This window comes from Lissotriton helveticus, chromosome 5_1 (assembly GCF_964261635.1).
Source record: "Lissotriton helveticus chromosome 5_1, aLisHel1.1, whole genome shotgun sequence".
NCBI lineage: Eukaryota > Metazoa > Chordata > Amphibia > Caudata > Salamandridae > Lissotriton > Lissotriton helveticus.
In genome coordinates this window covers 860605411-860632465 of record NC_136065.1, presented here as the reverse complement: position 1 = coordinate 860632465, position 27055 = coordinate 860605411, and positions in this window count along the sequence as shown.

Here is a 27055-nt window from a genome sequence, read left to right as displayed (position 1 = left end):
GCAGGGCTAGACGGTGCTCGATGCGGTGCTGGCAGGTTGCAATGCAAGCAACAGAGCCAGTTGGCAAGAAATGGCGCTGGCGGGGCCGGACAGCTGCGCGTGATGAGGCGGTCACAGGTGTCGAGCCAGCAGCGATTGTGTCGGTGAGACCAGGCCAGCGAAGTGAAGTGAGTCAGTGCGTGTTGCAGTGCCTCTCGATGCGGTACAGGCAGCGACTTGGTGACGATCGTGCAGACTGTGTCGGTGAAATCAAGGCTTACGGTGCAGGGTGAGACGTGGCGGCCTGCGGTGCCTTTAGGACACAAAGCCAGTGACAGAGTCTGTGACAGAGTCGGTCGCCAGGCAGGACTGGCTACCGGGCAGCTAGGAATGCTGCCGAGCTGCTGCCTGATTTTACTGTAGTGGAGGCTGATTTCGTCCATGGAGACCTGCGTGTGCTGCGAAATACTGAAAGCAAAAAGAATTTCGTTTAGCTCACGCAGGTCCCCATTAACGAAATCACCCCCCTAGCTCAGCAGCATTCCTAACTGCCCAGTAGCCAGTCTGGCCCTGTCGGTCGTAGTGCCCTCTTCTCTGTGGCAACAGAAACAGCGGTTTCAGGAGTGGTGCCCAGAGGTTGGTGAAGTCTTTGCAGTCCCTGAGACTTCTAAACAGGAGGCCAGCTCGGTTTCAGGCCCTTGGAGATACTCAGCACAAGTGGAGAAAGTTCAGTCCAGTGCTTGCACTACCCAAGGCAGAAGCAGCAGCTGCAGGCCAACCCAACAAAGTAACAACACAGCAAAGGGGCAGTACTCCTCCTGGCAGCTCTTCAAGCTCTTCTTCTTGGCAGGTTCCTTGATTTCAGTCAGTTCTAAAGTCTTAGGGTTTGGGCCCCAATATTTATACTAGCAAATCATTTATCCTCTGAAGGCAGAGGGGCCTGTACCTAGTTTAAACCAGTTTTGGGTGCATTCTGCCAGTGTGCACCTTCTTTCTTTGTCAGTGTGGGCCAGGGTCATCAGACGTGCCACAGGAGGTGGAGCCAGCTTTGTGTGAGGCAGGCACAGCCTATTCAGACTCCGGTGCAACTCCTCCCACCCATCTATGCGCAGATAGGTCTATTCAGCCCTGTGCTGACTCATCCTGTCTCCTGGAGTCTCCCCCAGCCCCTGTCAGTCACAAACCAGACAGCTAATACAGAAGCTAGCAGAGGCAGGCTGGATGGTTAGGTAAAAAAATACCTACTTTCTGAAAGTGGTATTTTCAAACACAGGATGTTAAAATCAACTTCACTAAAAGATGTACTTTATCATTCTGAGTTCAGGCATACTAAACTCGAATTTCTACCATGTTCCCTAAAGTAAGTTAGGATTATAGGATGTTATAATCAAATTGGCCACTATGGCCTATGGGGAACAGGTAGCCTTGCAATAGTGAAAAATGAAGCACCCTGCCCGTGGGGGTACCTTGGGCATACCTTAAGGGTGACTCACATGTAGAAAAGGGAAGGTTTTAGGGACTGGCAAGTGTGTGCACTTGCCAAGTTGACATGGCAGCCACAGGCTGCACACAGGCTCTGCATTGGCAGGCCAGAGTTACAATTTACGGGCTGTTTGCGTGGGTGGCATAATCCAGTGCTGCTGCTCAACAACAGCATTTGATTTATAGGCCCTAGCACTCGCAGTGCACTTTACTAGGGACTGACACATAAATCAAATAAGCCAATCATGGAAATACCATTCCATAACACATTTTACAACAGGAGCGCTTGCACTTTACCAGTGGTCAGCAGTGAGGAAAGTGTGCAGAATTATTACACCAGCAAAAACAGAGTAAAAACCGGGATGTCAGAAAGCAAAAACTCAGGGGAAACACGCCAAAAGATGCCAAGCCTAACACACTGGATGGAAAATGCATGGAAGGAGGATTGTGATGGATTGATGATATGAACTAATGAGGAGATTCTGACTAAGCGAGATAGTGTGTCACCACGAGTGGATGTCTCATCTAGTTCCATATGGGATGGAAGAGGAGATGCACATGATTTATTGCAATTCAGCCAACGTGCTGCTCCGTTATAGATAGTAGGAGAGAGAGAAAGTGCTAAGGCGAGAAGGACACCCTTGTGGCAAAATGATTATATGATTAATCAAAACTTTCAGTAATTTTCTCTCTACCAATGTTTTGACAGTCAGTTATTGTCCTTCTGCCAGTGTTTTGAACATTTTCATGGGTGTTTTATCTTTTATGTTCAGTTTCCCATTATTACTTCTCTTTCTTTTACTTTGAGCCTATATCTTGTCCTTTTGTTTCATCTGCTAATATTAAAGGGATAAGATGTGTTGTGGTTATTTGTCTTAGAATCCCTATTGGCTTCTAGATTCTCTTCCATTGTATGTACTCCTTGGTGGCCAACATTCTAATCCAGTTTGTGGCGGGCTGCAGGTCTGGGAGAGCGTGAGACAGGCTCCCAATGATCAGGTCATTTGGCACCTGATGGAGCAAGGCTGTAGCAAAAATGTTTGTATACCCCGGGTGAAGTCATTTTCTCATAACTATAATATGTGCTAATCAAGTGCTAATCGAGTGAAGTTAACTAATCAACAGAAAGAAAAAACACACACAGAAAAGTACACGTGGGATACTAATTTGCTTGTGTTGCAGATCGTAATACATTAATCCTGTGAATTTGTCATACTAATATAGTGCGATAATGCTTTAAATTAACCAAGCTATGCATGTATGCTTATTGTTAGTATTCAAAAACGAAGGAGAGATGGTAAGAAACAACGCCTATGTGTAGCTTAAAAGCTAGGTAACTACTAACAGGGTACACTTAGAATGAGGGGAGCTCAACAGAAGGGCTTTACTTCGAAATCTAACGTTTAATTGTGTTTGTTTTCATAATAGTTCCCGTTATGGCCTATGCGGCCTAAATAAAAATGGAAGTTTTGCGAGGCTCGAAGAAAGTATATTTCTACGCATGCCCGACTGCACTCGAGAGATGTATGAGTAGCTTGTACCTGGGCTGCTGATGTCAAGGCCAGTGCGACCTGAAAAGCAGAATGGTGCCAAAATGGAATATCCGAGTTGTGAGCCTGGGAAAGTTGACCAAAGTGTTGATCTAAGGACAAAAAATGAAATTTTGCAACATGGACAGCTATGAACGTATGAGAATAATGGAAGTGACTTTGCGAAAAATTAGACAATGAGGAGATGAGGTGATCTTCATCCACCCCTCGAATGGACCAATGAAAATTGAGTGTGTACCCTAAAGTTTCAAAATTTAGTTAGATTGTTAGGGAAAAAGGGTATGAAAGAGGCTGTTTGAAAAAGAGAAAAAACGCTTGCTTTGAATTTTCTTTCGCACCACGACATGCTGTCGGACTGATTGATTTTTGGGTGCAAAGAATTTTATCATTTCTGAATTATTCTGCTAATAAATGTAAACGAATTGAATTATTCTTATCCTTTACTTGAAGTGATTTAAAAAATGCTTAACTAGATTTTCTGAATAAAGATTAAAACTCCAAGCGTAAGGTCATGCTAGAAACCTTAAAAGAGAAATAAAAATTAAATAAATGGGGAATCAAGCGGTTCTTGTTGTCCATCAACTAACTTTTACTATCTGATCCATTGGCCAAACAGTGGGGGGCCTTTAAATGTTGTTTTATGAAATCTAAATACCATGATAACATTAATAAAATGCATATGTATATAATGTATAGAATTGAACTTTTAGATGAATTAGGGTACTCCGCTATCCAGCAGCTCGTCCTCTGATTTTTGCTGATCTCAGGAGCAGTGTGATTTGTGTGAATGTGTGACTCGCGGTGCTATGGGCCCCACCGACGAGTGAAGTGTGATAACTCCTGAGTATTCCGTGATGGTTTGAAGGTTGTTTGAGAGCAGCGCTTGATCAGTTTTTCTTGGTAGCAGGAGTCTAGTTGCTATAGGTTAGTTTGGATAAGCAATGTATAGATTGATAAAGTTATTGTATATAGAGTGTTGATGTACAGAAATTATGACTAACATTATTTGTTGAGTCTGTATCACGTTATGTGTAGTCGGAAATCTGAGGCTTTTGGGAAGTAGGAAGATGGTTACTCTGTCTGCATACAGAGGGGAACATGTGACACGTGAAGTCGCACATTACATAGTCTGTTTCAAAGTGGTAATATCCTCGTATATTACAAGTTAGGGATTTACGTGTGAAAGAGGTGAATGTATAGCGAAGGCAACCTATAAAATCTTGGGCTTAAGCACAGGAATCAATTAAGTATTCTGATTAAAACTTATCCCTGAGAGAGTAATAGCGTTTTCCCCTAAGTTTGAGAGAAGGCTAAGGTAAAGGGAAGTGCTTCTTTATCGGCAAAACTAAAATTCTGTGGTAGAGAAGAGGTAAGCGCTGTCTACTGGAAATACAGAATTCTTGAGAGTTTGAGGAAACTATCACTTTGGTTTTAATGAATCAGACGAATGGAAATTTGTTATGTGGTTACTAATCGAATTTAGTGTATAGAAGTGTAAATACAATGTGCCGATAAATTTTGTAAAGGATGAGTCAGCAGAAGCTGCAGAAGCCAGAGTAGGGCTGACATCAGAAGTGCCGCGCTGTGATTGGTCCATGTGACTAAAACGCTTTGAGCGCTGATTGATGTGTTAGGAGGGACTGTGTAAGCAATGGTTGAAGTGATTGTGACGTATCTTATTCTGATTGGTGCGTTAGTGTGAATCGGGCTGTGATAGGAGGGTGCAGCGAAGCAGTTTGCGGAAGATTATACGATTGTTTTGAAGTTAGAATTCTTAAGAAGAATGGAGTTTTATTATGAAGAAGAGAGAGAGAAACCTACCTGGCTTAAGAAGTTAAAGAACCTGTTTAAAAAAGACAAGGAAATAGTTACCAGAGAACGAAAATTGCTTTCTTCACCTAAAACGCCTGCATCATATATGCTGACGAAATATGGCTATCATACCTGTATCTGGTTAGAGAATTGGGCAAGATATACTAAGAATGATGGACTATTGGCATTTCCAGAAGTAGGATCATTTAGTACTGGGTTATTGCGGAATCTGAGGGAGAAAATGACAAAGCTTGAACCAAAACCTAGACTGACTCAATTTGAGGCATTGGCAGAATGGGAAGATGAGATGCATGAATTAGAGCGAGAAAGAGTTGAAGGGTTGAGGGAACCAAGGTGTAAGTTGAGAGGTTTATGGGTAACAACTCATGAGAGTAGAATGAGAAGATGGAGAAATGCTATGTGGGTTGGTATATATCCAGTGAGAATTGTTGATGAAGTGGTAGGACGGAAATGTACGGAGAAAAGGAATAATGTGGAATCGGAGAAAAGGAGTTATGGGATCAGTGATGCAGAGGATGAGGTATTGGAGGAGATTTTAAATAGAAGACCCCTCCATATCAACCGAGTTCTGTAGTAGTGACTCCAAATGCACCACCAATGGAGACCAGATTTACTGGTACTCCAAGACGATTTTCTGAAATTAAAAGTAGTTCAGATAAAAGAGAGCAGAAACCTGAAGAAAACCCAAGTACCTCTGAATTTGTGCGATCTACAAATGAATTAACTGACAGGATACAGGAACTTAGTAAAAATATAGAAGTTGTAACTGTGCCTGTAACAATAGGTCCTGTAATTCCCGTATTTGAGAATCAGAGGATAAACAAATCTTCGTTAACGATTCCTTTGAACCAAAGTTTACAAAAAGTTAGAGAAAAGGTTTACCCAGATTTGTCTGAAGTGAGGAATACTAGTAGTATGACACCACCCGACCTAACTATAAATCAGAGTCTTCCTTACAAGATTCCGACGGGAGCGGAATCAGAATCAGTGACACCCGAACCGAGTGTAGATACAATTAATTTAACCAGAACCCCAGTAGGACCAACGGCAGAAGAATTAAGTGATTGGGTTAAAACTTTGCAATTAAAAGATCAAGAACCTAACATGTTAGATGTGGTCAGATTAAAAATAGACATGGAAGAATTAATTATTGGTACAATTAGAACTGAAAGGTTAAAAACCTACCAAGATGATGAACTAATGTTTATGTGCAAAAGCATTACATGGAGGGCTAAAATCTGCATGACCGATTAGAAGAAACAGTAAATGAGCTTGGAATAGAATTTGCAAAAATAAAAAATGCTTCAAAAACCTTATAGAGTAGATTTTAATGAAAAAGATATAGACAATTTGAATACTGCTGGAAGGTTGACACAAATAAAAGAATTGATTGTGTTGGTGAGAAAATGGGGAGATGTGGAACGATGCAGAAGCAAATGGGTAAAGAAAAGGGAAGAAAGCAGTGATAAAACATCATTAGCGTTTCCAGTTAAAGAAAAGGAACCTGTAGTGAATGAGTTCCCTATTAGAGAAATACCAGGAGGAGGTTATGTACATGTTCCTTGGACTAGACAGGATATATTGTCGTTTACAAATGATTTCCCCAGATTACGAGAAAAACCAGTAGAATGGTATAGACAAGTGGATCGATTTGTGAAAGTTTCAAAAGTATTGTGGGAAGATTTAGATGGATTGCTTGATATGGTAGTGCCAGCAGATTTGTGGTCTGAATGTAAAATAGCTGTGGACTGGCCAAAAGCTGAGTATCCAAGGGATACTAAAACAGGTGCTCCAGGACCTGAAGTATTGCGCAAATATGATCAGGTAATAACATTTTTGAAGAATAAAATTCCTCCAAAAGAAACAGATTGGGTGAAAATTGATAGACCATTACAGGAGCCCAAAGAATCAGTACATTCATATTATGAAAGATTGCTCCTAGTGTTTAAACAGTATAGTGGATATGAAGAACTGAGTGAAAAGGGTATGAGTTATTTTGTTTATCGATTTGTCTTCGGTTTAAGACTGGTGATAGGTGATATGATAAAGCACAACCTGATTGGTTGGCAGTCCTTCTCAGTGGACGAAGTCCTAAGGCATGCAAAATATTGCAGCGATGAGCTCGAAGTTAAGGAAAGAAAGCTCAAAGAAAAAGCTATGTGGGCACAAGTGAAGGTGGCAGAACATCAAGTAGCTCAGTTAGATACCCAAGGTAATGATGGAGACCAGGCTAAACTAAAAGGTAATCCAAATAAAGGGAAAGGATGTGCAAATTTAGAAGAGGCAAAGAAGAAGTGGCAATGTTCCACTGAGGCAAGTTAGGGCATTTGAAGAAAGAGTGTAAGTTACCTCCAAGGGTTAACCCTGAAAATACATAATTGAATCCACAGGTGCAGCATGAGGTAAATCAGCATTCGTCGCCACAACAACAGGTAGTAAATCAGCAGAGTCAGGTGCCACAACCACCACTCCCAAACAGTGTGAATCTACATAAATACAGTGCAGAGTCAGGATTCTACGGGAGAGAACAGGTAACAAAACCACCCTGTGTGCATGCGACTCCACAGTACTGGCTGAAGTCAGATGGGAATGAATCAGATGAAAGTTGTTGTCGCTGGGGGAGGAGTGTCTGCTTGGCGCAACTCTAGAGGTAGATCAATCAGGTCCTTTTGTAAATGGAAAGGTGAATGGTGTCAATGTTACCTTCCTTGTAGACACAGGTGCTACCCGTTCTACCGTTAGATTAGTAGAAGTTCAGAACCTTCCTCTCTCAGGTGAGTTTATCCAAGTAGTAGGTGTAGCGAATAGACAGATTAAAACACACCTTACTGAACCAGTTGAGGATGAGATTGGCAATTTTAGGGAGATGCATAGATTTGTAGTTTGTGACAGTAGTCCTGTTAACCTACTTGGAAGGGACATACTGTGCAAGATGAACTGTGCCATCTATTGTTCACCAAATGGCATTGAATTCCAAACTGCAGATGAAGATAGATTGTATAAAATCACCATGTCAATGATAGATTCAGAGCAAAATAGAATGTTTCCTATGTTTGATAGAGAAAAGATACCTGGTGAGTTAAAAGAAACAGTTGGAGAAGAGGTGTGGGACTTTACAGGAGAAGATATTGGATTAATGAAAGGTGTGAGTTCGGTAAAGATTTCTGTAAAAGAAGGAGTAAGTTATCCTAATATACCCCAATACAAATTGACAACAGAGATAATTGAAGGAATAACCCCTGTTATTAATAAAATGATTGAGCAAGGGATTTTGAGAGAAATAATGATCAGTCCATGTAATTCACCTATAGTGGGACTGAAAAAGCCAAATGGAACGTTCAGAATAGTACAGGATTTACAAAAGGTAAACAAAATTGTTGTCACAACAGCAAAAGAGTGCCTACTGGGATAAAATGTGCAAGTGACAGTATCGCTACTTACAAAAAACCTTTTATACGGAAAGACAAGTGCTGATAAATAAGGTTCTAGGACTGGAAAAAAGGAAAAAGTGAAGAACTTACTTCTTAAAAGAACCCTCACTCACCCTAGTGGTTACATGCTTCATTATGGGGTTCCCACAGGAGGGACCAAATGCCCCCCCTGTGTGCTACGACGCCTGCAATTGCAGCGGAGCAGGTTAATTGTGAGAGAGTATTTGATGAAGAGTGTTATAGTGATGTGAGTGAATGTTAAAAGATCACAGCTGGACCCAAAAAAACTTTAATAGTGGACCAGCTGCTCACTTTTCACATCTGTCCCCACGGAGTGGACGCGCCTTAGTGTGCGTGGACCCCCGGGGGATATTTCTTTTTATTTTCACTGGTCCTGAGGAAAGCTGAGCTAAACACGCAAAAAACAGCAGAAACATGTTGACCACCGACACCAGGACACTGTGGTTCTAATAATAAACCATCATGTTGCCTCACAGTTTTTAATGTGAGCAGCTGGTCCACTATTAAAGTTTTTTGGGGTCCAGCTGTGATCTTTTAACATTCACTCACATCACTATAACACTCTTCACCAAATACTCTCACAATTAACCTGCTCCGCTGCAATTGCAGGCGTCGTAGCACACAGGGGGGGGCACTAGGGTGAGTGAGGGTTCTTTTAAGAAGTAAGTTCTTCACTTTTTCCTTTTTTCCAGTCCTAGAACCTTATTTATCAGCACTTGTCTTTCCGTATAAAAGGTTTTTTTGTAAGTAGGGATACTGTCACTTGCACATTTTATCCCAGTAGGCACTCTTTTGCTGTTGTGACGTGATATATAGGGGTTGGAGAGTGGCCTCCTATACCCTTACTCTCCAGTTGATTGTATAAACAAAATTGTTGTCCCATTGTACCAAATCCAGCAGTAATCCTTTATCATATTCCAAATGATGCAGAATGGTATACAGTCATTGATTTATGTAATGCATTATTTACAGTTTCATTACACCCTGACAGCCAACCGATATTTGCATTCCGGTTTGGAGATCGCATTTTGGCATGGTGCCGAATTCCTCAGGGGTATACTGAGAGTCCTTCCATTTTTAATCAGTTACTGAAATCGTCACTGGAAAGTCTAGACATGCAAGGAACATCTGTGTTGGTTCAATACATTGATGACCTATTGGTTGCATCAAGAACCAAAGATGCATGTGTTTCAGATACCATTGATTTGCTGAATTATTTGGCAGAAGGAGACATAAGGTATCTCCATCATAATTACAATTTTGTCAGAAGGAAGTGCAGTATCTAGGTCACAAGATTGCAAAAGGAACCAGGCAGGTTACCATAGAGAGAATCAGGATAATTCAAGGAATTAAGCCCCTTAAAACACAGAGACAAGTAAGAATGTTCCTAGGAATGGTAGGATACTGTCGACAATGGATTAGTGGATTTTCACTGATTGCAAAGCCATTACAAAGATTGACTAGAGCAGATGTGAGAGACCCCATAGTGCTGAACGAAAACTGTAATGGAAGCCTTTGAACAATTGAAGACCAGTTTATGTGAAGCACCAGCATTAGGTATGCCTGATTATGAGAAAGAATTTGAACTGTATTGCAGTGAGCGAGAGGAATGTGCATTGTCAGTTTTGATTCAGAGACATGGAAAAATGAGAAAGCCCATTGCATATTTTTCATATTGGATCCAGTTGCTAAGGCATTGCCTCGATATCTGAAAGCAGTTGCTGCTACCAGTGTGTTTTTGGAGCAGAGTGAAGGTATAGTGATGGGATACCCAGTGAAGGTATAGTTACCACATTCAGTAGAAATTCTCCTCACTAGGACCAAAACTCAGTTTCTCACAAACAACAGGATGACTAAGTATGAGAAAGTAATCCTGGGTGCACTTAATGTGACAGTGACAAGATGTGTAAATGTGAATCCTTCTACATTGCTACCAGATACTCTTGATGTGGAAGTGAAAGATGAAGTTGATCATAAGTATCTGGATGTACTTGAGTATTGCACCAAATCAAGACCTGACATTAAGGATGAACCACTACCTGAATCTGACTATGTGATGTTTGTGAATGGCTCATGTTTGAGAACTGCTGAAGGTGTTCTGAGTGTTGCATATGCTGTATGTACAGTGGCAGATGTCCTAGAAGCATCTTGTCTGAAAGGAATTTCTTCTGCTCAAGTGGCGGAACTGATTGCTTTGATTCGAACATGTGAACTGGGAAAAGAAATTCGAGTAACCATAGTGACTGACAATCAATATGGCTTTAGGGTTGTCCATGATTATGGTCAACTGTGGTCCCAAAGAGGTTATTTAACTTCTGCAGGATCCCCAATTAGAAATGCTGAATTTGTGAAAATGTTGATTGATGCTATTCAGTTACCTGAAGAAATTGCTGTTGTAAAATGTGCAGCTCACCAGAAAGGAGATGACTACATTACTGGAGGCAATCGGTTTGTTGACTCCATTGCTAAATATTGTGCTAAAAAATTTGCGTCTATAAATCCAGACAGAAAAGTTTCAAGTCTTTTAATGCTAACAACAGTGGTTGAAATTTGGCAGGAAGTAAAGCAAATGCAGGAAGAAGCAAGTGAGGAAGAAAAAGACATTTGGTTAAAGGCAGGTTGCAGACAAAGAGAGGAGGATGAAATTGGGGTTTACAAAGATGATAGACCAATAATGCCTGATAGCATGATCTCTAACATGGCTCGAATGTATCATGGTCAAGCCCATATAGGCAGGGATTCTATGATTAAAATGTTTAGGCAAACCTGGTACAACCCCAAGTTCAGGATGATCGCTGAAAGCCTTTGTCAGCGATGTCTAGTGTGTCAACAGTTAAACCCGATAAGGAAAACTGTTGTGTGTTTGGGAACCATAGGACGGGAGGGAGGTCCTTTTACCAGAGTGCAAGTAGACTTCATAGAGTTGCCACCCTGCAACCGACTTCGATATGTACTTGTAATCATTTGTCTGTTTTCACTGTGGGTGGAGGCTTTCCCTACCAGGCAGAATGATGGAGTGACTGTTGCAAAACTTTTGGTAAGAGAAATCATTCCACGTTTCGGTTTCCCAGTAACCATTGAGTCAGATCGTGACACTCACTTTCAGAATAAACTTGTTCAGAGGATTTGTGAAGCACTGGACAATCGTCAGAGGTTCCATTGTGCTTACATACCAGAGGCTTCTGGGGTAGTTGAACAAGTAAATGGAACAATAAAGAACATAATTTCAAAAATGTGTCTGGCCACTGGACTAAAATGGCCTGATGCTTTGACACTTGTTCTGATGACCCTCAGGAGTACACCTGATAGAAAGACAGGATTAAGTCCTCATGAAATACTAATGGGAAGAGTAATGAGGCAAGCATTTGGACCAGTTGATAAACTGTTGGCTATAAATGATGATATCATGCTGGATTACTGCAAGAACCTGTCTGATGTGGTGACTTCTGTGTTCCATCAGGTGGGAATTGACACAAATACTAAAGAGAAACATCCAGCTCATGATCTAGTCCCCGAAGTCTGAGTTCGGATCAAAGTGTACAGGAGAAGAAACTGTCTAATTCCTCACTGGGGAAGCCCTAGGTAAGTTATTCTGGTTAGCACCACTGCTGTCAAGTGTGCTGGAGTAAAGAGATGGGTGCATGTCAGCCACACAATCCGTCTGCCTGGGTCTGAAAATTTGCAAACAGAAAAAGCAGAAAGCACTACTGACTCTGATTCAGAAGGTAAACCAGATCAAAATCCAGATACTGAAGCTCGACCTGTTCGTCGACATTTGGAAATATCAGATACTAGTACAGCATCTGAAGGAGAGAGAGAAGTCACTGAAATACCAGATTTTGAAGATCGACCTGAAAGTCGAGATCTGGTGAGGCCTAATACCAGTATCGAGAAAGCCCGAGTGAGAACAGTGGCGTGGAGGAGCATCGGGTCCTTAAACAAGAAAAACCCTTCAATCTGAGCAACGCGAACTTCAGGGCGCAATACAAATTAGAAACCTACTTGAAAAACAGGACAGGAAAACATTTTATAAGCACTGCATTGTGAACAGGACGGTTTAGTCCGGGGCTGTAGTATTAAAACCACGTTTCCTCGCAATACAAATTATGAATGAGCGAACACCCAGAAGCCCGACTTCAACTGGGTCTTAACTTCTAATCAAACAAACATCCCTGGATATTGAGCAGGAATTATGAAGAGGACTTAATATACGGCAGAAACAGTAAAAAGTGCCACCGTCAGGGCAATAAAGACTTCCACACAAAGGATAAATCAGAGAACACATTGGGTACAACCAAATTAATTACTTGTCTTGAAAAAGGTGGTATCAAATTAGGAGAAACCACCGAAACGCGTCGACGCTTAAGGACAGCACAATTGAAAAAGAGAGCCAAAAGAAGGGTGCAAATATTAAGTTTTAAGTATTGACCGTTGGCTATCGATATCAATGTGCAAATTAATTAGACAATGTTGAAGTCTTTTTTATGTTTTTTCGTTGTCCAGAATATGCAGGTCATAATCCACGTACATTTGAATGTTAAATAGGCGAAATACTTGTGTACTTGAAGGTTTTAATTTCTTGTGAAATAATTGTTTATGCAAATGTAGTTTTGTTTTAAATTTTTTGTTTTTTATAAGAAGCCATATTTTTAGAAATGCCAATGGCATACAAATAAAGACATATGTTTTTAACTATAAAAAATCCTTTTGTTGGTGTGCTAACATTGTATATTGAGTTGATCACTGTGTGTTTGAGGTTCAAATCATTGAGCAACTGAGATAGCACAGTGGGTTTTCAATCAAGGCAACTTCCTTTTTTGTGTCTAATACCAGTTTGGACACTGATCAAAGCAAAAAAGAAACTGGTAGCCTAATAAGTTCTGAAGGACAGTATGAAAACTCTGGAAGCAGGAACGTAAATCTTGGAACTGGTGAGAAGGAAAAGACTCACGATGAGGATGAGCTTCCAAGTACCAGCTATAAAGGAGTTCCTAACAGAGTGACTGAATTGACAAAAAAGAACGTCGATTACGTGAATAAAACAGACATTATTAAGTTCAAAATAGAGGAAGTGATGAAAAATCTGAAACTGAGTCTGATGACAGTGATGATGAGACACAATTAAGGAGAATCTCAAGAAAAAGAGCTTGGAGACTGGAACATGGCATTGTATAACCTGAAAATAAGAGACCACGTAAAGGAGACAATTGGCCTAAAGGAAATGATTGACTGAAATTCAAATTAATTAACAAAGTTAAAAGTCAAGAAGAACAAGTAAATGAGATAACAAATCAAAAGGAGTTATTGAGAGAAAAGAAAGAAATTTTGCAAAGGCCAAAAAGAGTAAGGAGACCAAATCAAAAGTTCAAGTCACCTGAATGGACCTATGTGGCATTGCCTCCAAAAGAGGAAATAGATAGCAGCCAAAAGAATCTGAATTGTCAAAGTGAAGAAATAGGAAGTGGGTAAAGAGAAATAAAGAGACAAAGGATTACTTGAACTGGGAAACAAAAGAGAAAGATAAGAAGAAAAGAGGCACAATAGAACTTGAGTTTGATACTAGAGACACTATTGTCAATGCCCTAGGAGTTGAAAAGATAAGCTAATTGAAGAAAACAAAATGGCTACTAATGATGTACAAAAATCGAAATGTGCTATATTTAGAAAATGGTGTTGAATGTGGTTAATATGTACAGGATTATTAATGGTAGTATGGTTAATATTAGCTATTGTAATTCCTTTTAGACCTGAATTTGAGAATACAAAGGCAAATGATAGTGTAAAAGAGAAGGCTTATGAGTCAAAGAGTGATGTGAGACATGTATATAGTCCTGAGATAATTCAATAGGTGACTTTTCAAAAAACACCTTTTCTAAACTGTTGTCTGAATATGTAAAAACGATGGACGCAAGTGACTGTTACATTTGTATGAAGTTGCCTGCATCTGTATCAGAGGGCGTGACTTACCATCACCTCCCTTTGACGTATGAAGTTACTTGAAGTGTGTTATCTAGTTTGTTTTACAAAACAGGTAAACTTGAGTATTATTATTCTAATTCTGATGGCACTTTTGCAAATTTGAAAGTCGTACCTGAATTGAACACAATTAAACCTGGCGAGGTATTTGGTGAATATTTTCTGGAAACACATGAACTGACTTATGATTATGCGTTCAAACATAATTTGACTTGTAAAATGCACAATGAAGAAAAAGCCTTTTTGGATATGGTAGAGGAAAGGAGAATCCAATATAAAAGAAAAGCAACTGCAAAGAACCCTAAATCAACAAAGTGGGCCTTTGAAGTTGAAAATCTTGAAGGAAATAATGCGAATGTGGCAATAAGTATAGATTCACCACAAATAGGGAAATTATGTATTCAAAGAGATAATACGTTATATGAGAATTATTTTGTGGGTTCAAGTCAATGTGAAGATACTTATATTATAAAAGGAGGGTGGGGATTTAAAGCTGGTGACAGTCTTGTTTTCCGTGGTATCTATTACTTGTGTGGTAACAAAGCTTATTATAGAATGCCGGACCATGGGTATGGATCCTGCTATGTAGGTCTGGTGTTTCCAAACATTTTAGATGTAGATAGAGGAACTAATGGGATACATGACATAGGTAAACCACCCGTAGAAGAAGGGAGAGTGTATTAGAAATAATAGGAGATGTTTTTGGATTATTGATACCAGCAGTGGGCATATCTTTTAATACAAACAAAATTCAAAAGTTGTCAACGATAGTAGAGCGTTTATCAACAGATACTGCAGGAGGATTTTTAATTGTAAACACAGAAATGTTTGCTATGAGAGCTATGGTGATGCAAAATAGACTTGCTCTAGCTATAATATTGGCAAAAGAAGGAGGAGTCTGTGGAACTTTGAAGGTACAACACTGTTGTACCTATATTCCAGATAAAAGTCAAAATATTCAAAGGTATATTACAACTATTACAGAGTTGCATAAAGAAGTTGCTCCACTGGAGGTTGACGGTGTTCTTGAGAAACTTGGTAAGAGCTTTTCAGCTGTAAAGAAATGGTTTCTTGAAATAGGTAGTTCAATATTAGGGAAAGTATTATTCCATTGACTGTAATGATAGTAATGATATTAATCCTAGGATTAGGTTGTAAATTTAGAAAGAGGACAAACATTAGAAAATCTATAAAAAGGAAAGTTGAGGAAAGCTGAGAAAGAGAACGTGAGAAAGGAGAAATAGAGTTGGAAGAGTTTAATGAAAAACGGTATCATGATAAAAAGTAAATGGAAGATGAAAAAGTCTAAAGAAATACTAACTGAAAAGAACCTGAAACATGTTTTTGAAAATTCTACAAAAATTCTGGTGGTAATTGGTGATAAGATCACCAAAAGGGGAAATTGATGGAGCGAGGCTGTAGCAAAAATGTTTGTATACCCCTTGTGAAGTCATTTTCTCATAACTATAATATGTGCTAAGGGAGTGAAGTTAACTAATCAACAGAAAGAAAAAACACACACAGAAAATTACACGTGGGATACTAATTTGCTTGTGTTGCAGATCGTAATATTGTGTTGCAGATCGTAATACATTAATCCTGTGAATTTGTCATACTAATATAGTACGATAATGCTTTAAATTAACCAAGCTATGCATGTATGCTTATTGCAAGTATTCATTGTAGCAAAAAAGAAGAAGAAATGGTAAGAAACAACCCCTATGTGTAGCTTAAAAACTAGGTAACTACTAACAGGGTACACTTAGAATGGAGGGAGGTAAACAGAAGGGCTTTACTTCAAAATCTAATGTTTAATTGTGTTTGTTTTCATAATAGTTCCCGTTATGCAGCCTAAATAAAAATTGAAGTTTTGCGAGACTCCGAGAAAGTATATATCTACGCATGCGCGACTGCACTCGAGAGATGTATGAGCAGCTTGTGCCTGGGCTGCTGACGTCAAGGCCAGTGTGACCTGAAAAGCAGAATGGTGCCAAAATGGAATGTCCGAGTTGTAAGCCTGGGAAAGTTGACCAAAGTGTCAATATAAGGACAAAAAATGCAATTTTGCAACATGGACAGCTATGAACGTATGAGAATTATGGAAGTGACTGCGAAAAATTAGACAATGAGGAGATGAGGTGATCTTCATCCACCTCTCGAATGGACCAATGAAAATTGAGTGTGGACCCTAAAGTTTCAACATTTTGTTAGATAGTTAGGGAAAAAGGGTATAAAAGAGTCTGTTTGGAAGAGAGAAAAACGCTTGCTTTGAATTTTCTTTTGCACCACGACATGCTGTCGGACTGATCTATTTTTGGGTGCAAAGACTTTGAAATTTTCCTGACTTTAACTTTTGATGGGGACGGAGTCTTGATGGGAGGTGAAAATCGAGGAAGATAGAGAGGCTGTCTTTGGGAACTTTGCTGTTTAATCCTGATTTCTTTTTACCAAGAAGATGGGTAATATGTCTTTGAATTTTATAATTTCTGAATTATTTTTCTAATAAATGTAAACTAATTGAGTTATTCTTATCCTTTACTTGAAGTGATTTAAAAAATGATTAACTAGATTTTCTGATTAAAGATTGAAACTCCAAGTGTAAGGTCATGCTAGAAAACTTAAAAGAGAAATAAAAATTAAATAAATGGGGAATCAAGCGGGTCTTGTTGTCCATCAACTAACTTTTACTAGCTGATCCATTGGCCAAACAGTGGGGGGCCTTTAAATGTTGTTTTATGAAATCTAAATACCATGATAACATTAATAAAATGCATATGTATATAATGTATAGAATTGAACTTTTAGATGAATTAGGGTACTCCGCTATCCAGCAGCTCGTCCTCTGATTTTAGCTGATCTCAGGAGCAGTGTGATTTGTGTGAATGAGTGACTCGCGGTGCTATGGGCCCCACCGACGAGTGAAGTGTGATAACTCCTGAGTATTTCATGATGGTTTGAGGGTTGTTTGAGAGCAGCGCTGGATCACACCTGTCCACTACTTTAGTGTGAATTTCCTTCACAACACACTCCTCGTTATTTGACCTTAATGTGTAAGTTCCTGGGTATAACACATTGAAAAGAATTGGTACTATGCCATAAATCATGTTTATCATTTGTCAATAATATTCCAAAAAGTACGTATCGTAATGTACATTAAGTTTATCATTCTTTTATGCATCAATTGATGGCACCCAAGTTTAAGATAAAGTTGGGAGGGGAAGCGTATAATTGAAAAGAATTGATACTATGCCATACATGATATTTATCATTTGTCAATAGTGTTCCAAAAAATGCGTATCGTAATGTACATTAGGTTTATCAGTTTTTATGCGTCAATTGATGGCACCCACGTTTATCATAAAGTTGGCAGGGGTAGCATGGTCCGCTATGATAAGATGGCAAACGCAGCTTATCTTTGCTCCGCCGGGGGACCCGTGATCAGGTAGTTGCAAAGTGGGATCCCCACCCCACACTGCAGAACACCGGAGGAACCAGGGGGAGTTGCTTGTGGAACCGGAGGAGTTGAGAGGAGATGGTGAAACTACCGACTGTGAGGGCGATGACTCTGGGCCTGTAGGGCCTACGATCTGCACATCATTTCATGGGCGGGCTGCAGCAGCCACGGCCTGGAACGAGGGCCAGACCCCCTTTGCTTTAATGGGAGGGGCGAGGAGCATGGCACGAAGGCCTGCAAAACACTGGTACCCATGGAGAGTGATGGGAAAGTTGGTCCACGCCGAAGCTGCCCAGACAGGCCAGGCGTCTCAGGCAGAGGCGATGTGGACCTGCAACCCCACCCCATCTTTTAGAGGACTGGGAAGAGCTATGGGAGAGAGGCCCGCAAGCCGGGAACAGGGAGAGGCCGCAAACTACCGAATTCCCAGAGGTGAGGTGCGGCGGCTGCTATCCAAAGTGTGAGCCGGCCTGCCCCACCTTCTGGTGAGGTAGACAGGGGACATGACACTACAGGCCTGGGCCGTAGTTGTGGCCACGGTTGGTGGCCTAAGAACCTGGCTGTGCTGCGGCAATGCCCCCCCACCTGGCAGACACGACCCTGCAAGCATGGAGTGACCCAGTGGAGCAGGGACGTGGGTGGCACTAGAAGGGCCCTTCACCCCCTATTGTTTACGATAGGGCCACATCCAGGGCTTTAAGTGGGCCGGGCCTCACCGGCTCTGAGCACCTACAGTTCTGTTCAAGGGGGCCTCTTAACGGGTCTCTATCGGGCTCTGTTTTGTGCCCTGTTACAGGCAGTCAATATTTTTTTCCAGACTGCAGTGACAGCAGGCACATTGATGTGCATGTGGTGAGCGTTGTAGGGGAAGGGAAATCCTTTAAAGAGAGTCATTTTCTCTCTGGATTTCCCTTTCCTTTTTGAATCTCAGGGCAAGAACATTGTTGTGGTGTCACCACCAGGGCTTTAAGTTGAAGTGTTTTCAATGTTATATACAAGCCATAATTGCTGCTTATTTATTTTATGCAACTAGCAACCATTGACAAAGCCAATAGTCCTGACTTGTAGGTATGATGTGACTTTTTATAGCATATATCTGGACGCAATGACAGGAACAGCAAAATACAAGTCGGGCGGCACACTGTTCTAAACACAGATTTTTAGGTTACGTGTTTTTAAGCCACGCCCATAATTACATTGACCACGCCCCTTTATGAGACCCCCCAGTTTTTTCATCCCACTTAAAGCCCTGGCCACGTCTGTACCTGCAGCAGAAGTTTAGTTGAGACTAAACACCGTGGTGGGGTGTAATGGCCCGCACCACATCAAGGGACACAGGAGATACCTCTGCTTGGAACAGCCTCACCTCTCCCTTCAGTGAGTATGCTCATGCCCCTCCCGGACCGGGGCCAACCAGTTCCCCCAGGGTCTGGAGCGCGACGGGTCACAAAGGGCCAAGAACATCATCCTCACGCCAGAAGCACCGGACTCCCCTTACTGTTTTGTACACCTGCCGGTTTAGGTTAACATATTTAACAACAAGGGGTGGTGATGGACAGTGCGCTGGCGACAGGGACGTGCAGCAGTGGGGAGAGGCCCCTACCATTCTCTTAAAAGCAACACTAGAATTGCAGAGGAGGAGGAACATATCCAGTACATGGGATGGTGGGAGGTTGGTGGGGTACGCCCCTCAGAGCAACTGAGCATTGAGCGTAATGGAGTACACTAAGTGCCATCTCCAGACACAATGGCGCCAACCAGCACAGCAGCGGAGACACTGGATCCTACCAACACCAAGTTTGACAACATCCTCGTAGCCATCGCTGACAACCAGCAGGATTTGGGTAGCAGAGTGAACACAGTGGCAGTCGATTTGAGTCTACTGCGTGATGACCAACGCAAACTCCCTGCAAGAGTTTTGCAAATGGAAATTGCATTGCAAACACTACAACCTACCATGGAATAAATTTAAGAAAAGGTCAAAGACCTAATTGCCAGAGTTCCCATGCTGGAAAGCAGGGCAGAAAATACTGAGGGCATTTCCCGCTGCAATATTTTCCCTTCAGGGTTATTTCAGAAGACGTGCAGGGGGCAGATCCCGTCGCCTTACTTGAAACTTGGCTATCCACTGTAGTGGCACCTGTCCTCCTTTTTAGGTCTCGCTGACCCAGCGTGCATGTATTGCTCTGCGAAGCTTCTAGTAAGGATTTTCCAACTTGGACCGCAAGCTTGTGCGTGTGTTTTTTTATTTGCTCACACGATATAGGCCTATGCGTGTGTCTTTCCAAGAAAGACAGCACGCAATTGGCCAAAGGCAGGTGCATGTCCCGCCTTCTCTCTCCCCTGGCCTAGGGAGCTCCGGAGCGAGAAGCAGCGCCATCTGTTTCCAATTATCGCACCCTCGCCTCGGGGTCACGTTAATTGGAAACACATAGCGGTCGTGCTGGCCATGGGGTACTTTTGCTCCAAACACAGTGCTTTCACTTTCGCCGGCGACCTGGCACGCGTGGCCGCGCTTGTTGTTATCATGCTTTTAAGCCTTAAAAAATGAATTCCTTGTGACATCAAACTGATTCATCCTAAATGCCCAATGGTAGCCCATCACTGATCATTTATTTCCCGCCCCTTGTGCCCAAGGAGTACCATCCATTGTGACGTCACACAAGTGGGCTTGTTTAACATCCAACCAATCATCCCTGTCTCGCAACGCAACTGGCTATCTGGTTTCGTTGGATGTGCCTCACGAAGCCGTGGCTCATGTCCAGCCTGCCCCCGGGGCCAGTCTTTTCCAATCCACCCAGCTCCTTCCCCTCTTACATGATCCGACCTTCTTGGACAACCGTGGCCTAAGTTCACGCGCAGCCCAACGGTCCTCAACCCCACGTGCAGTTTCTCTGGAGAAGCAGGGTTGTGCGGAGCGGAACGTCTGTAGGGTGAGTGGCAGGCTGGCAGCTCAAACTGTACCGCTAACAATCAGCAGATGGCGCTGGCTACCACTCCGTCAGAGAGCCTTAACTGTATCTTCCTGAGACACTATACTGCTCCTGTCTAAATAAAATAGCGAGCGACTACGTTGTCATTAACAAAATGATATGACAACACTTGTATATACCCTGCTCCAGACGGTCATTTTGTGATACGGCAGCTTTACCGGCTGGGTCTCAGTGACACGCAAGAATCTAGAATTAATAATAATATTTAACTGTGGACAATGGTAATACTACCAAAGTGGATACAAATAATGTTTCAAAAAAGAATTTTCAATCTCATGGTTTTTACAAATTCCTTCGCTGTAGCGAAAAAAACGCTGAGACTTTTCACGGTGTTTCAGATAATTCAATTTCATCGAGGTACTCCTGTTCTCTATATAATCAGCACCTTTAGAAGAAACCCACCGTAGCAGTTTCTATCTGACATGGATATGGCTGATCACTGCCTCTTTCAGAGTTTTTGATGTTTGGTAGTATTGGGGTTCTGCAGCCAATCAGCTCTGTCAACTTTTTGTGTGTCAAGCCTCGTTCTTGCATTCTATCCACCAATCAAATTCAAGCAATCATGGGGTCCTAGGGAGCGAGGCTTGTTTATGTATTGCCAGGCTTCAGGAAGCCACGCACCGCTCTTATTTTCTGTATGCAGCCGCTTGTTTATACCCTCTGCCTTCACATTCCTTTGTTGTTCTCCCCACCCCCTCCTACTGCTCCCCACTCGGGTGGTGACTGCCCTTCCTGCACCTAGGTAGCTCCCCCGTCCTAAAGCATCACATTGCCTACTTGGCTTCTGTGTTGCATTTTTCCTGTCTGGTTTGTTGTTTTATTAACCACTCTAAAAGATCCTTTGTTGCTCTCCTACGCTCCCTTTCTTGGCTTCTCCCCGCTCCGGCATTAACTATTCTTAACAGACACCCACCCCCTCTCCTCCATCCATGAGTGCCCAACCCCACACCATCTAGTAAAGGTAGTACTCAGTACTGTCTCTGCTCTGCAACCAACACTTAGATAAAAGCAGCTCCGCCTGGAAGACATGCGTTGTGAGTTGCATGGCTAAACACTCCTAAGTGTGGTGACGGTCTAGTGTCCCGTCCCCAGGAAACGGAAACGTGGGGACAGGAAGCGGAAGGCAGCCATCTTGGGATCGGCGCCGACTGCAACAGTTAGCGGTTGTTTTCTCCCGGCGCTCCGGGATAATAAAGGAGTCTACTACCTTTCCGCGTGAGTGTGGCATCATTAAAACCCTACAATGGCGACGAGGATTGCGGAATAGACCCCGCACGCGTCACGCATCGCGGAACAGCCGTGCAGACTCGGGGGAAACACCGAAAACGCCCGGAGCATGGCAGAGGAGCAGGAGGGGCATTGAGAAAAGAGCGCGAAAATGCTAACGCTCAAACGCTATAACCTACCGCAGCCCCAGCGCCAGAAGTAAGTCAAGGGGCATATTGCTGCTGACAGTGCAAGGAAAAAAAGAGTAAGAAGGACAAAATAAAAGAAAGGGACATCAGCACAGTAAAGGGACCCCAGTGCTGGAAAAAAAAAATTAATAAGTCTGGCAGCAGGTTTTGCTAAACGCAGCCTGTAAGGGTGCAACCTACCCCTAGCTGTGGAAGCAGTGTCCAGCACCCTGGCGGAGCAGCGGACAGGCAAAGGGGAGCCCAGCTCGACAAGTCCCACAAAAAGGAACAGCCAGCAGGCGTTACCAAGCTCCTCAGAACGCGAAAAGAGTGAGGATAGCGGCAGTGACTTGAACGAAGGGGACGCTTCTGAACAACACACCCCGGGGAGCCCACCGAGTAGAGTAGTCCCCAATCAGGCCTTCCAGAGAGGTGCTTCCAAGATGGCGGTCCAAGCTTCGTCCCTCACCCAATTGGTGCCATTCCTGACGAAGAGTGGTGAACCGGAGATGAAATGGGAAGACTGGAAAAGGTACTTCCTCAACTATCTCGAAGCCTTAGAGGAGGAAGGCGACACTCCGTTCTCGAGCAAGAGAAAAAAAAAGATACTATTGCACAACTTGGGTCCAGAAGGGATCAGGATCTATGACACCATAGTAAAAGGCGAGAGGGTTGCCACGGACACGGATGTGTTCAGTCACGCCATCGAGGATTTGGACGCGCACAACAGGCCGGTGGTGTGTGTCGCAATAGACAGATACAATTTCTTTCAAAGGAAGCAAAGAAGTGGAGAGACGGTGGACGAGTATGTCGTAGCTTTACAAAGGTTGGCCCTCACGTGCAAGTTCGAAAGGTTACACGATGACCTAATTAGAGACCAGATCATCATGCACACCACCAGCTCCCACGTCCAAGAGAAACTGTGGGTAAATGGCGATGCTTCCCTCAAAGAGATATGGGCAATGGTCAAAAAGGCGGAAATGTCAAAGCGTTGTGCACAGGCAGCCAAGAAAGAAGCAGGTGGAACACAGACGGTATGCAAGATCATGGCGCCGGCGAGAGGTGAACGACCTAGACAAAGAGACCTACAAAGGAATCAAGACGGAAGAAGACCCCACAACAACAACAACTACGCCCAGGCCGACAACCGATCGGCTAAAGGAAGTAAGCCGAGCTGTTACAGGTGTGGCAGTACCACACATATGGGAAATGACAAAGCGTGCCCTGCGTTCCGGGCAAAGTGTTCATATTGCAGCGTGTTCGGGCACTATGAGAAGGTGTGCCGCCGTAAACCCAAAGGCGCAGTGGTCAGATATGTGGACCAGGAACAAAGTGAGGACGCAAACGACCAAGAAGAAGCAGAGGACCAGGAGGAGTTTCTATATATTGACGTCCAGGTGTTGGAAATGGAAGGAGAAGGAATGGACAAGCCCAGACTGAATAAGCACATTGGTGGAATACCCCTGGAAATGATAGCGGACAGCGGAGCACCCATCTCCATCATACAACGACAGGTTTGGGAAGAAAAGTTCGCAACCAAGATTGAAGAGACACTGCTCCCGATGGATGTGAGACCGGTCACATATACAGGACAAAGAATTCCCATGTTGGGGTATTGCCCCCTCCAGTTTGAGTTCCGAGGTCGACACGCTCAATGCAAATTATACATCGCCGAGAAAGGCCCCTCTGTATTGAGCTGGAAGGACCAAGGAGCGTTGGGAATACAACTCAACCCGGGGGGCATTGAGAAGATCTTGCTAATGGATATGGAAAGAGTGGATGACATGGAGTCATGGCGGAGAGCGTACCCCAAAGTATTCAATGGACAAATCGGCGAACTGGCGAAATACAAACACCTTATAAAACTGAAGGAGGGAGCGAAACCGGTGGTGCACAAGGTGAGGAACATCCCGTTCCGCAGTAGGGAAGCCGTACATTCGGAATTGGACAGACTAGAAAGAGAGGGAGTGATCAGAGCCATAGAGAGTGCTGAATGGCTTTCACCCCTGGTGGTAGCCCAGAAGCCAAATGGTAAAGTGCGGCTGTATGTCGACCTAAGGGAACTGAACAAAAACATCGTGATCGACAAATTCCCTCTACCATGAATAAATGAGATGCTAGCTAAGACCAAAGACATCAAGTGGTTCTCCACCGTGGACTTGTCGTCGGCGTACCACCAAGTAAGACTACACTCCTCAAGCAGCCATCTTACATCGTTCATCACGCCTTTCAGCTGCTATGAATTTGTGAGAATGCCATTTGGACTAGCATCCGCAGCCGCGGTCTTTCAGAAGCTAATGCACAAGCTACTGAAGGACGTAGAGTACGTACAGTTTTTCCAAGACGACATCCTAGTGATGGGAAAAACCAAACAGGACCACAACGAGAAGCTCCACAAAGTGCTACGGACACTACAGGAAAATGGCCTGACAGCAGAATGGACAAAGTGCAGGTTTGGAGTGAAGTCAGTCACGTACCTAGGACATGAAGTAAGCGAGAACGGGATACTGCCAAAAAGAGCCAACATGAAATCCATTCAAGACGCCCCCACACCCACCAAGAAAGAAGATGTTCGGTCATTTCTAGGAATGGCTGAATACTACAGTAAATTCATTCCCCATTTTGCCACTAAAACACATCTCTTACGCCAACTCCTGAAAGAAAGGAATAAATTCTCATGGAGTCAGGAAGAGCAGAAGGAGTTTGAAGCTCTCAAACAAGAGATGAGCACCGCCATTCCCCTGAAGGGATTCGACCCAAGTGCGGAATCCATCCTCACCACTGATGCCAGTGACCGTGGCCTAGGGGCGGTCCTTATGCAGAAATCGGACAACGGAGAAATATCGACTGTTAGCTTCGCTTCAAGGTCGCTGGCATCCAACGAGGAGAAGTTTAGTGTAGTGGAGAAGGAGATGCTGGCAGTGGTATGGGCGATGGAGAGATTCAGACAGTACTTGTGGGGAGCGAAATTCTTAGTCCATACGGACCACAAGCCTTTGGTCCGAGTGCTGACTTCAAGTGGCCATGCTCACGCAACCCCTAGAATTGCCAAAATGACTCTCAGACTGTTAGACTTTGTGTACGATGTGGAGCACATTCCAGGGCCACAGAACAAAGTGGCAGACTTCTTGAGCAGAGCGGCAGCAATGGAAGTAGCAGATGACAGCGAGAAACCAAAGTAGGAAGGATATGTGGTAGCCACCATCCAGGATACGGAAGAAGTGATCAGTGCCCAGGAGTGGAAAGAGGCATACCGAGAAGACACCGACCTGGAAGCCATCAAAGGATATGTGGTCCACGGGTGGCCAGAAAAAAGACACCTCAAGGAGGAACTGAGGAAGTACTGGGAAGTGCGGGATGAACTATCACTAGCGGAGAACCCCATCTTTCTGCTCAGAGGCGACAAGGTGATTCCTCCACGAGGCATAATGGAGCATCTGATGACGCTACTGCACGAAGGACACCAGGGAATCACCAAGACCAAGGCCCTAGCCAGGCAAGCATACTGGTGGCCAGCCATCGATGCGCAGATAGAACGACATGTGCGAAGGTGCGAATCATGCGCCAAGGCGGACAAATCTCAGAGCATGCTAAGACCGCCTTTGGGAAAATTCCCGGTACCGGATGGACCATGGGAAATGGTTTCGGTGGACATCATGGGTCCCATTCTCAACAAGGAAGGAACACAGAAGTATGCAGTAGTTCTAATCGACAAATACTCCAAGTGGCAAGAAGTGGAGATAATGGAGAATGTGGACACTGAGGCAGTGGTGCGTTTCCTACGCACCACGTTAGTTAGAGAAGGCATCCCGAAAACAATCACGTGTGATAATGGGCCGCAAATCACCTCTGCAAAATGGACCGCCTTCACGACCAGGAACGGCATCGAGATAAAACACACACCCTTTTACCATCCAGCCGGAAACGGTCAAGTGGAACGGTTCAATCGGGTGATCATGGGCACCATTCAGGCAGCCATCAACGACGGTTTGGACTGGGAGAAGGAATTGGAGAAGATGATATGGGCCTACCGAATCACCCCGGGAAGCACGGGATACAGCCCATTTAAAGTTTTGAGAGGAAGAGAAGCCTTTACTAAGGACAACATGGCATGGAGGAAATTACTGGTGCAAAGCAAATGGTCACCAGCTGTGGTCAGAAGGAATCTAGAGAGAGCACAAGCTGTTTACACGACGCACTTTAACAAGAGACGAAATGTTCAAGGTGTGGAGTTGGAGAAGGGAGACTGGGTGAGAGTGAAGCTAGCCATCCTAAAGAAGAAGGGAGAGTGCTGGAACCTTACGCCCGGTCTGCCCTGCTCAGTGACGGAAAGGTGTGGTCTTTGGACAGAATGGTCAAATGCAGCAAGATTTTGGAGTGGGGTGGTGAGGCCGAAGAAAGAACACAGCAAGTAGAAGACGAAGGAGAAAGAGAACGTAGCAGAAGGAGCACCGAGAATGTGGTAGAAAGAGAGCGGCAAGTGGAAGACAGCGAAGGAGAAGGCAGGATGGGTGACGGTACGAGGAGCAGGTGCAAGGAGGAATGCAGTGAGAATATGATGGACAGGGAAGGAGAAGGTGAAGGAAGAAGGTCAGACAGAAGGGAACCGGAAGTAGAAGAGGGTACGGAAGTGGTGAGAACAAGAGTCGGAAGAGCTGTAAAGGTACCAGAGAGGTTCAAGGACTATGAGATGGACTGGAAGAAAGGACTAAATTGTTATTGTTTATTGTTGCATAAAGGGGGGAGATATGTGGTGACGGTCTAGTGTCCCGTCCCCAGGAAACGGAAATGTGGGGACAGGAAGCGGAAGGCGGCCATCTTGGGATCGGCGCCGACCGCAACAGTTAGCGGTTGTTTTCTCCCGGCGCTACGGGATAATAAAGGAGTCTACTACCTTTCCGCGTGAGTGTGGCATCATTAAAACCCTACACTAAGGTCACAA